The sequence below is a fragment of the Triticum dicoccoides genome, chromosome 2A (genome assembly GCF_002162155.2).
Source record: "Triticum dicoccoides isolate Atlit2015 ecotype Zavitan chromosome 2A, WEW_v2.0, whole genome shotgun sequence".
Lineage (NCBI taxonomy): Eukaryota > Viridiplantae > Streptophyta > Magnoliopsida > Poales > Poaceae > Triticum > Triticum dicoccoides.
In genome coordinates this window covers 743633293-743642314 of record NC_041382.1, presented here as the reverse complement: position 1 = coordinate 743642314, position 9022 = coordinate 743633293, and positions in this window count along the sequence as shown.

Genomic DNA, 9022 nt, shown 5'->3' with positions numbered 1-9022 from the left:
GGGGTGTGGGGGTGGGGCGGTGGAGTGGCGGCTGGGGTGGTGCGGGGGGAGGTGGTGTGGTGGGGGTGGGGGTGGGGATGGTGGCGGCGGTGGAGATGGAGATGGATGCTGTGGATCATGGAGATGGAGTCAGGGCAGAAGCCATGGGTGGGTCGCTCTGGGTCGGGGCGGGGGAGGCGCTACTCGTGCACTGCGGGAGGGATCACGATCTGATTAGGTTCTTCTCGCCAATGCAGCTTTAGCTCACTGTGAAGCTCGGGCACGTCACTCAACTACTCAAGCATGTTATCCTCAATATTACTCTGGTTGATCCGGTTTTAGAGCTAACATTATCGACATACCATGAGCAGTATACTAAGGTGACGTAGACGGGCTGTAAGAATTTAAATATTATAATTTTATTGAGTTGGATGAAGGAAGAAGAGAGAGAAGATAAGCAGGCTGTAAATTTACAGCCAGCTATAACACGGGTTCCAACAAACTATGTAAGAGTGCATGATGGCCATGTGATACAAAAGTAGTATTTTCTTGTATCCCACTATTATACGTGTTGGCTATAAATATTATGGCAACATGGCATAGCCGTCAGTCGGCTATATTATTAACCATGCTCTAAAGCAGTTATGCTAGTGTATTTACTGTAGGGAGGCAAAGCTAGTGCTTCACCAATATAGCTTTTCTCCTTTTTTTTGCAGGGAGCTTCGACCATATACACTTTTTATTTCACTGCATTTTGGTTTGGGTTTCAACTAACCAACCATGGTGGGAAAGTATCCGGTGTTCCCAGCCTTGGGGTACTCCTGGTACTTCAATGTCAGTATATATATTTTTTATGTTTCAAAAAATTCTGAAAAATAAATATGAATGTTCACTATGAATGTGACTACAAGCCCTAAAAATTTCAAATCCAAACTTGAAACACACATTGAGAAACAAAAAAGTGAAATCTAGCATGAATAGTGCAAAGAAGAGACAAAAGCAACATTGACACTATTCAGATATGGATTTCTCTTTTTGTTTCTCAATGTACTTTTGATTTTGGATCTGAAATTTTTAGGGGATGTAGTGACATTCTTTGTGAACATTCTCATTTTTTTCCAGAATTTTTTGAAATATTTAAAAATATTTTTTGACATTGGAGCACTAGGAGTACCCCAAGGTTGGGAGCATTGGATACTTTCCCCAACCATGGTAGTGCAGTTTACTACTTCCTCTGTACGTTGATGTAAGATATTTTAAACTGTCAAAATGTCTTGCATTATTGTACAGCTAAAACCAAACAAAGTCATTGACGCTACAAAGACAGCTTACTACCAAAACAACCACTTCAGCAAAAAAAATTATGTTATCCACCTTAAGACTCTGATCTATTAAAAAGAGGGGGTAGTAGAAGAGAGTTACCCAGTTAATTTGCAGAAACCAAAACAAAAAAAAAACATTACAACACACCCACAATAAGGGAACTTCGGCTAACTTGGCTACCCACGAGACCCACGCACATCATCGAGTGGAGGGCACCTTCGACTTCGAGGTTGCTTACAATGTCGTCGTCATCACTTTTTCCTGAGCAAGCGACTCCAACTTCACTGCGGACGACCCATCAAGACCCCATCGAACGAATGACACACGAGAACTCTATAGGCCTATGCCAAACAACCAGCCAGACTACAGCTCAGGGGCTGGTCCTTAAGAGCATGCGCACGAAGACTTACCGACTGTCATCGGCAAGGGAAAACTGGCTCTGATATGTGAGCGGCGACAATGGCTCGTTCTGAAGTTCACAGCGACTACTCTATGATCCTGGGACCTCGATGCATTTTTTCTATTACGTTTTGGGATGCTTTGTAGTTTTGGTAAAAAATTATAATAAATCTAAGTCCATTTTGAAAGGAAAAATAGATTCAGGTTTTGGATCATTAGTATTCGGCCAATGGCCTAGGTTCCACCCCCTCACACATAACATCTTCAACTTTAACTTAGTAATAACTACACCCTCTTGAACCACCAAAACATCTTACATTTAGAAATATAGATAGTATTATTTGTTCATGTTGGCCGATGCCGTAGAACCAAACCCCCTCCCACGCACACTCCGGAACAGCTAAAGCATCCTTCCTAAGAGCATCTACAATTAGACCCCTCAAAGTGCCCTCATATGTGCGGGCGGACAACCGGCACAGGTCCAGACATGAGAGAGAAGGAAAATGCCATCCAACTGGACCCAAAAGTCGTGCTCATATGTCTGGATGTCCATGAACCCTCAAACTCAATCCATATGTCATGGATGATACGAGGGTGTCCGGGCGTCGGAACCACATCATCTCCTTTATTCATTTGTTCTCTTCATCTCTCTGTTCCCACCAATCATATGCATTTGACCCAATAATTTGAGAAACATGACTGCATGCACGGACAAATGAGGGTTCAAGATGGATAGTTCGAATGATGTCCGAAAATGTCCGTGGACATATAAGGCGAAAATATCTGCGGGCATATAACTGTCGGATTTGCACATTATAGGTGTTTTCATGTGATTGTAGATGCTCTAAACTCCCCTAATCATCTGCCTGCACCACCCCTGGTTGCATAGATGCATCAAGCCTCACATGTCACCAATATCTCAATGTTAGAGCATCTACAACCGAACGTAGCTAATCTTGTCTCCTATATGTCAGTGAATGCTTTTGGGCGTGTTCGAGATAGTAATCGGTCACCCTTCAAATGCATGTGCCCAAATCTGTGCACCTCAAATCCGCCTGCAAATCCATGCAACGTGAACGAAACTATGTATATGATCATAACAAACAAGACAACAAACGAATATAAGTCAACAAAATTGCATATAGTCATAGATAAACATCACAGTTCACTTGACGAAACGATGTTCATCGCTAAACGGACACAGATCTACTAAAGTAACTTAATAACTAAACAGAGACTGTAGGGCGGAGGAAATCACCATTTCCTCGCTGGGCCTTCCCCTTGCGGTCGCCGGTGTGTCTGTACCCCTCTGTGTAGGCGTCAACGGTAGGAGGGGCGTTGTCGTCGGATCTGGAGCCATGGGACCACAGGAGAGATCAGAGTCTTCATCAAAGGAGATGATGTCGTCCATCCTCTAAACGCGTGCTCCTGCGCTTTCGCCTGTAGGTGTTGGGTAACGCAGTAATTTCAAAAAAATCCTACGCACACGCAAGATCCATCTAGGTGATGCATAGCAACGAGAGGGGAGAGTGTTGTCTACGTACCCTCATAGACTGTAAGCGGAAGCATTATGACAACGTGGTTGATGTAGTCGTACGTCTTCACGATCCAACCGATCCTAGCACCGAAGATACGGCACCTCTGCGATCTGCACACGTTCATCTCGGTGACGTCCCACGAACTCTAGATCCAGCTGAGGTTGAGGGAGAGTTTCGTCAGCACGACGGCGTGATGACGGTGATGATGAAGCTATCGGCGCAGGGCTTCGCCTAAGCACTGCAACAATATGACCGAGGTGGACATATGTGGAGGGGGCACCGCACACGGCTAAACAATCAACTTCTGTGTCTATGGGGTGCCCCCTCCCCCGTATATAAAGGAGTGGAGGAGGGGAGGGCCGACCCTCTCTATGGCGCGCCCTAGGGGGAGTCCTACTCCCACCGGGAGTAGGATTCCCCCCATCCCTAGTTGGAGTAGGAGAGGAAGGAAGGAGGAGAGAGGGAGAAGGAAAGGGGGGCCGGCCCCCCACCCAATTCAGATTGGGCTTGGGGGCGCCCCCACCTTGGCCCCCTCCTCCTCTCTCCCACTAAGGCCCAATAAGGCCCATACACTCCCCGGGGGGTTCCGGTAACCCCCCAGTACTCCGTTAAATGCCCGAACTCATCCGGAACCATTTCGATGTCCAAACATAGTCATCCAATATATCGATCTTTATGTCTCGACCATTTCGAGACTCCTAGTCATGTCTGTGATCATATACGGGACTCCAAACTACCTTCGGTACATCAAAACACATAAACTCAACCGATCGTCACCGAACGTTAAGCGCGCGGACCCTACGAGTTCGAGAACTATGTAGACATGACCGAGACTCATCTCCGGTCAATAACCAATAGCGGAACCTGGATGCTCATATTGGTTCCTACATATTCTACGAAGATCTTTATCGGTCAAACCGCATAACAACATACGTTGTTCCCTTTGTCATCGGTATGTTACTTGCCCGAGATTCGATCGTCGGTATCTCAATACCTAGTTCAATCTCATTAACGGCAAGTCTCTTTACTCGTTCCGTAATGCATCATCCCATAACTAACTCATTAGTCACATTGCTTGCAAGGCTTATAGTGATGTGCATTACCTAGAGGGCCCAGAGATACCACTCCGACAATCGGAGTGACAAATCCTAATCTCGATATATGCCAACTCAACAAACACCATCGGAGACACCTATAGAGCATCTTTATAGTCACCCAGTTATGTTGCGACGTTTGATAGCACACTAAGTGTTCCTCTGGTATTCAGGAGTTGCATAATCTCATAGTCATAGGAACATGTATAAGTTATGGAGAAAGCAATAGCAATAAACTAAACGATCATAGTGCTAAGCTAACAGATGGGTCAAGTCAATCACATCATTCTCTAATGAAGTGACCCCGTTTATCAAATGACAACTCTTTGTCTATGGCTAGGAAACTTAACCATCTTTGATTAACGAGCTAGTCAAGTAGAGGCATACTAGTGACACTCTGTTTGTCTATGTATTCACACATGTACTAAGTTTCCGGTTAATACAATTCTAGCATGAATAATAAAAATTTATCATGATATAAGGAAATATAAATAACAACTTTATTATTGCCTCTAGGGCATATTTCCTTCAGTCTTCCACTTGCACTAGAGTCAATAATCTAGATTATATTGTAATGATTCTAACACCCATGGAGTCTTGGTGCTGATCATGTTTTGCTCGTGAGAGAGGTTTAGTCAACGGGTCTGCAACATTCAGATCCGTATGTATCTTGATAATCTCTATGTCTCCCTCCTTGACTTGGTCACGGATGGAATTGAAGCGTCTCTTGATGTGCTTGGTTCTCTTGTGAAATCTGGATTCCTTTGCTAAGGCATTTGCACCAGTATTGTCACAAAAGATTTTCATTGGACCCGATGCACTAGGTATGACACCTATATCGGATATGAACTCCTTCATCCAGACTCCATCATTTGCTGCTTCCGAAGCAGCTATGTACTCCGCTTCACACGTAGATCCCGCCACGACGCTCTGCTTGGAACTGCACCAACTGACAGCTCCACCATTTAATAAAAATACGTATCCGGTTTGTGACTTAGAGTCATCCGAATCAGTGTCAAAACTTGTACCGATGTAACCATTTACGATGAGCTCTTTGTCACACTACAAAAAAAAGACACATCCGTGACATTTTGGGCCGAACGAATTTTTTTTTCTGTCATACATATGACACTTCTATGACGATAATTGTGACAAAACCTGATATCATCATAGATGTGGTGGGCTCCTACTTCTATGACAAAAAATCATGACAGAAAATGGGCTTTTCGTCCTGGGCGGGCCGGAGACGCAGCTGCATGACATTCTTTGGGCCGTCCATGATGAAAAAAACCATGGTAGAAGCGAGGGGGAGGAAAATTTCGGGGAGTTCCCGGTTACGGTGGGAGGTTGGGGGCCGAGCGATGTGCATTTCTCTCATACACGTACGTGCGTGTGTGTGAGGCGTTGGCTCTAACTGAACCCGAGCGAGGCGTTGGGCTCTAACTGAACCCGAGCGATTGCACTGTAGTCTACGCGTTACTGAACCCAAGCGATCGATCGATGGCTGTTAACTGAACCCTATCGAGCGATTCCTTCGCTACTGCTGCTAACTGAAGCCGATTGATGGGATGAACAGTGAGCGTTGCGGGGGTTTGGATGAATAGTGAGCGGTGGCGTTGCCTCTGGATGAACAGGACCCCGTGGTGTGGTGGAAGGCTGGATGAACAGTAGACGGTGGATGGGTGCCAGTGGAGGGGTGGATGAACAGGACCCCGTGGTGTGGAGGGCTGGATGAACAGTAGACGGTGGAGGGGTGGTTGAACAGGCCCCTGTGGTGTGGAGGGCTAGATGAACAGTAGACGGTGGAGGGGTGCCCGTGGAGGGGTGGTTGAACAGGACCCCATGGTGTGGAGGGCTGGATGAATAGTAGACGGTGGAGGGGTGGTTGAACAGTAGCCGGTGGAGTAGCGCGCGGTGGAGGCTGGAGGAGGTCGACGGTGGAGATGAACAGTATCCCGTGGAGTCCCGTTTTGCGGTACTCCACACCCCTCCTGATGAACAGGACCCCTGTTTCAACCGTAGCGCTCTAACACAAGTCTGTTTCCTCCGTTTTGCTGTACGCCACACCCCTCCCGATCAACAGGACCCCGTTTCGACCGTAGGAGGTCCGTTTCCTCTGTTTTGCGGTACACCACAAGCCCCCCGATGAACAAGATCCCGTTTCGAATGTGGCCGGTCGAACACAAGGCCGTTTCCTCCGTTCTGCGCTACGCCAGGCCTCGTTTCCATCGCCTGTTCCGTCCAAGCCCTCCCGATGAACACGACCACGCATTCTGTTCCGACCTAGCTGGTTGGCTCCCACGCGTTCCGTTGCCTCCCGATGAACACGACGCATTTCATTGCCTCCCCATGAACACGACGCATTCCGTTGCCTCCCCATGAACACGACGACGACGCTGTTTCTCCGTTCTGACCCAGCCATGTACACGAGCCCTCGCCGTACGTATGCGCGAGTAGGCGTTCGAGACCCCGCCCGTATGTACACATACGTGGCCGTATTTTCTTTCTTACACCCTGTTCACCATACGTACGTGTACATGCTACGTGCGCGCCTCTACTACGACACGTGCGCGCCTCTACTACGACACGTGCGCGCCTCTACATCGATCAGTATGTACGTACACGTTCGCGACCAGAATGACAATGCTACGTACGCTTCGACCAGGTGGGTCCTGACTGTCAAGCACTTCCTTGTGTGCGAAGATGTAGCTGGTGAGTCCCAGCAGTCAGGGGCAAACGTTTTTTTTGTGAAATACGGTGGCCCGTCCGATGGGTCCCCGCTGTCAGGTGGAGGAATAATTATTTTACACGTAATAAGGAGGCACTTCCTTGCTGCGGCCGTGGACCCAGCTGTCAGCATCTCCATGTATAGTCCACGTCTGATGGAAGCCGTTCCTTGACCATGTTGACCACGCCGTGCCAAGAGCACCAGGGCGGTGGACGACGGTGAGGCCTAGGAAGGGGATGACACGGAGCCGGGGAAGACGCGCCAGTGGATGCCCACACGTAGAGGAGTATGAGGGTTCACTGGTTCGCTGCGGTGTGAGGCTGTCGTCGCCACAGAGTAACAGGGGGTGTGGGTGAGTAGAGGGATGGCCTGGCCAGCGGTGGGAGTAGTAGGGGGCGGTGAGGCCTCCGCCGCATCGCAGCCGGCCACGGGAAGCAGGAGCACGAGGCACGGCCGGCGCTGGTTTAGGCGGCTGGAGCAAGAAGACCAAAGGTTGAAGAAGCACTACGGCCGTTGGATGGACATCGTACGGTCACCGGAGCTAGAATCGTGCATATTGACTAAGTTGACAAAGCCCTCCGTCCCCGTCAACTTAGTAGGCCCACAAGTCAGCCTGCCACTATACTGGGTCCTAGCTAACAGGGGGAGTATTCATTTTTTTTGTGCGTAATAAGGAGGCACTTCCTTGCGTGCGAAGATATAGCTCGTGGGTCCGAGCTGTCAGCGGCGGTAACGTTTTTGTCGCCAAATACAGAGGCCCTTTCGGTGGGTCCCTGTTGTCAGGTGGAGGAATCATTATTTTGCGCGTAATAAGGAGGCATTTCCTTGCGTGCGGCCGTGGACCCAGCTGTCGGTCTCTCCACGTACAGTCCACTTCAGATGCATGTCGGTCGTTGACCATGTTGACCAGGCCGTGTCGAGAGCACCAGGGCGGTGGACGACGGCAAGGCCTAGGAAGGGAACGACACGGAGGCAGGGAAGACTCGGCAGTTGTTTCCCACGCGGAGGGGAGTACGACTGTACGAGGGTTTACTGGTTCGTCTGCCGTCGCCGGAGAATAACAGCAGGTGTGGGTGAGTAGAGGGATGGCTAGGCCAGCGATGGGAGTACGGTGGGACGGTGAGGCCTGCGCGGCACCACAGCCGGCCACGGGGAGGAGGGAGCAGGCAGTCCCACCGGCGCTTGTTTGAGCGGCTGGAGCAGAAAGAGCAGAGATTGAAGAAGCACGACGACCGTTGGATGGACATCCAACAGTCACTGCTTGTGCGTCAACATTTTTTTAGGAAAGCCTCAAATCTGTGGAAAGCAGCATACAAGCCATCTGCCATTATTGATAATAATTTTCAGCCCATTTGCTAATTCTTAAGGTTTTTTTGGAGCCCATATTCTTTTTGTTAGCATTACAGCCCATATTGTGGCCACGGTTAAAAAATTATACGAAATTTTGCATATTTCGGTGCGGTCCGAACTGTTTTTAATCCCGAAATTTCGACTCACATTCAAACTGATTTTAAAAATAAATGTATATCAATATAAAATTCAACAAATTCTCCACGCATAAAAATTAATGTAATTTAAAATCTTGAAATGAAAAAAAGATATTTGAAACTAATTGCCGGTTTGATGTGTTTTAAAAATGTACAACCCATTTCTCATTACTGATGGGCCATTTTCTCGGCCAGCCGAATGAAAGCTCTCCTCATCTTGAAAGATTTGCAGCCTAACAGGCCTGACAAAGTGACTTACTTGGCAAATCACAAAAAAACTGGGCTGTGGCCGTGGACCCAGCTGTCAGCCTCTCCACGTACAGTACTCTTCCGATGGAAGTCGTTCCTTGACCACGTTGACCACGCCGCACGGAGAGCACCACGGCGGTGGACGACAGCGAGGCCTAGGAAGGGGACGGCGCGGAGCCGGGGAAGACGCGGCAGTGGATGACCACGCGGAGAGGAGTACGAGAG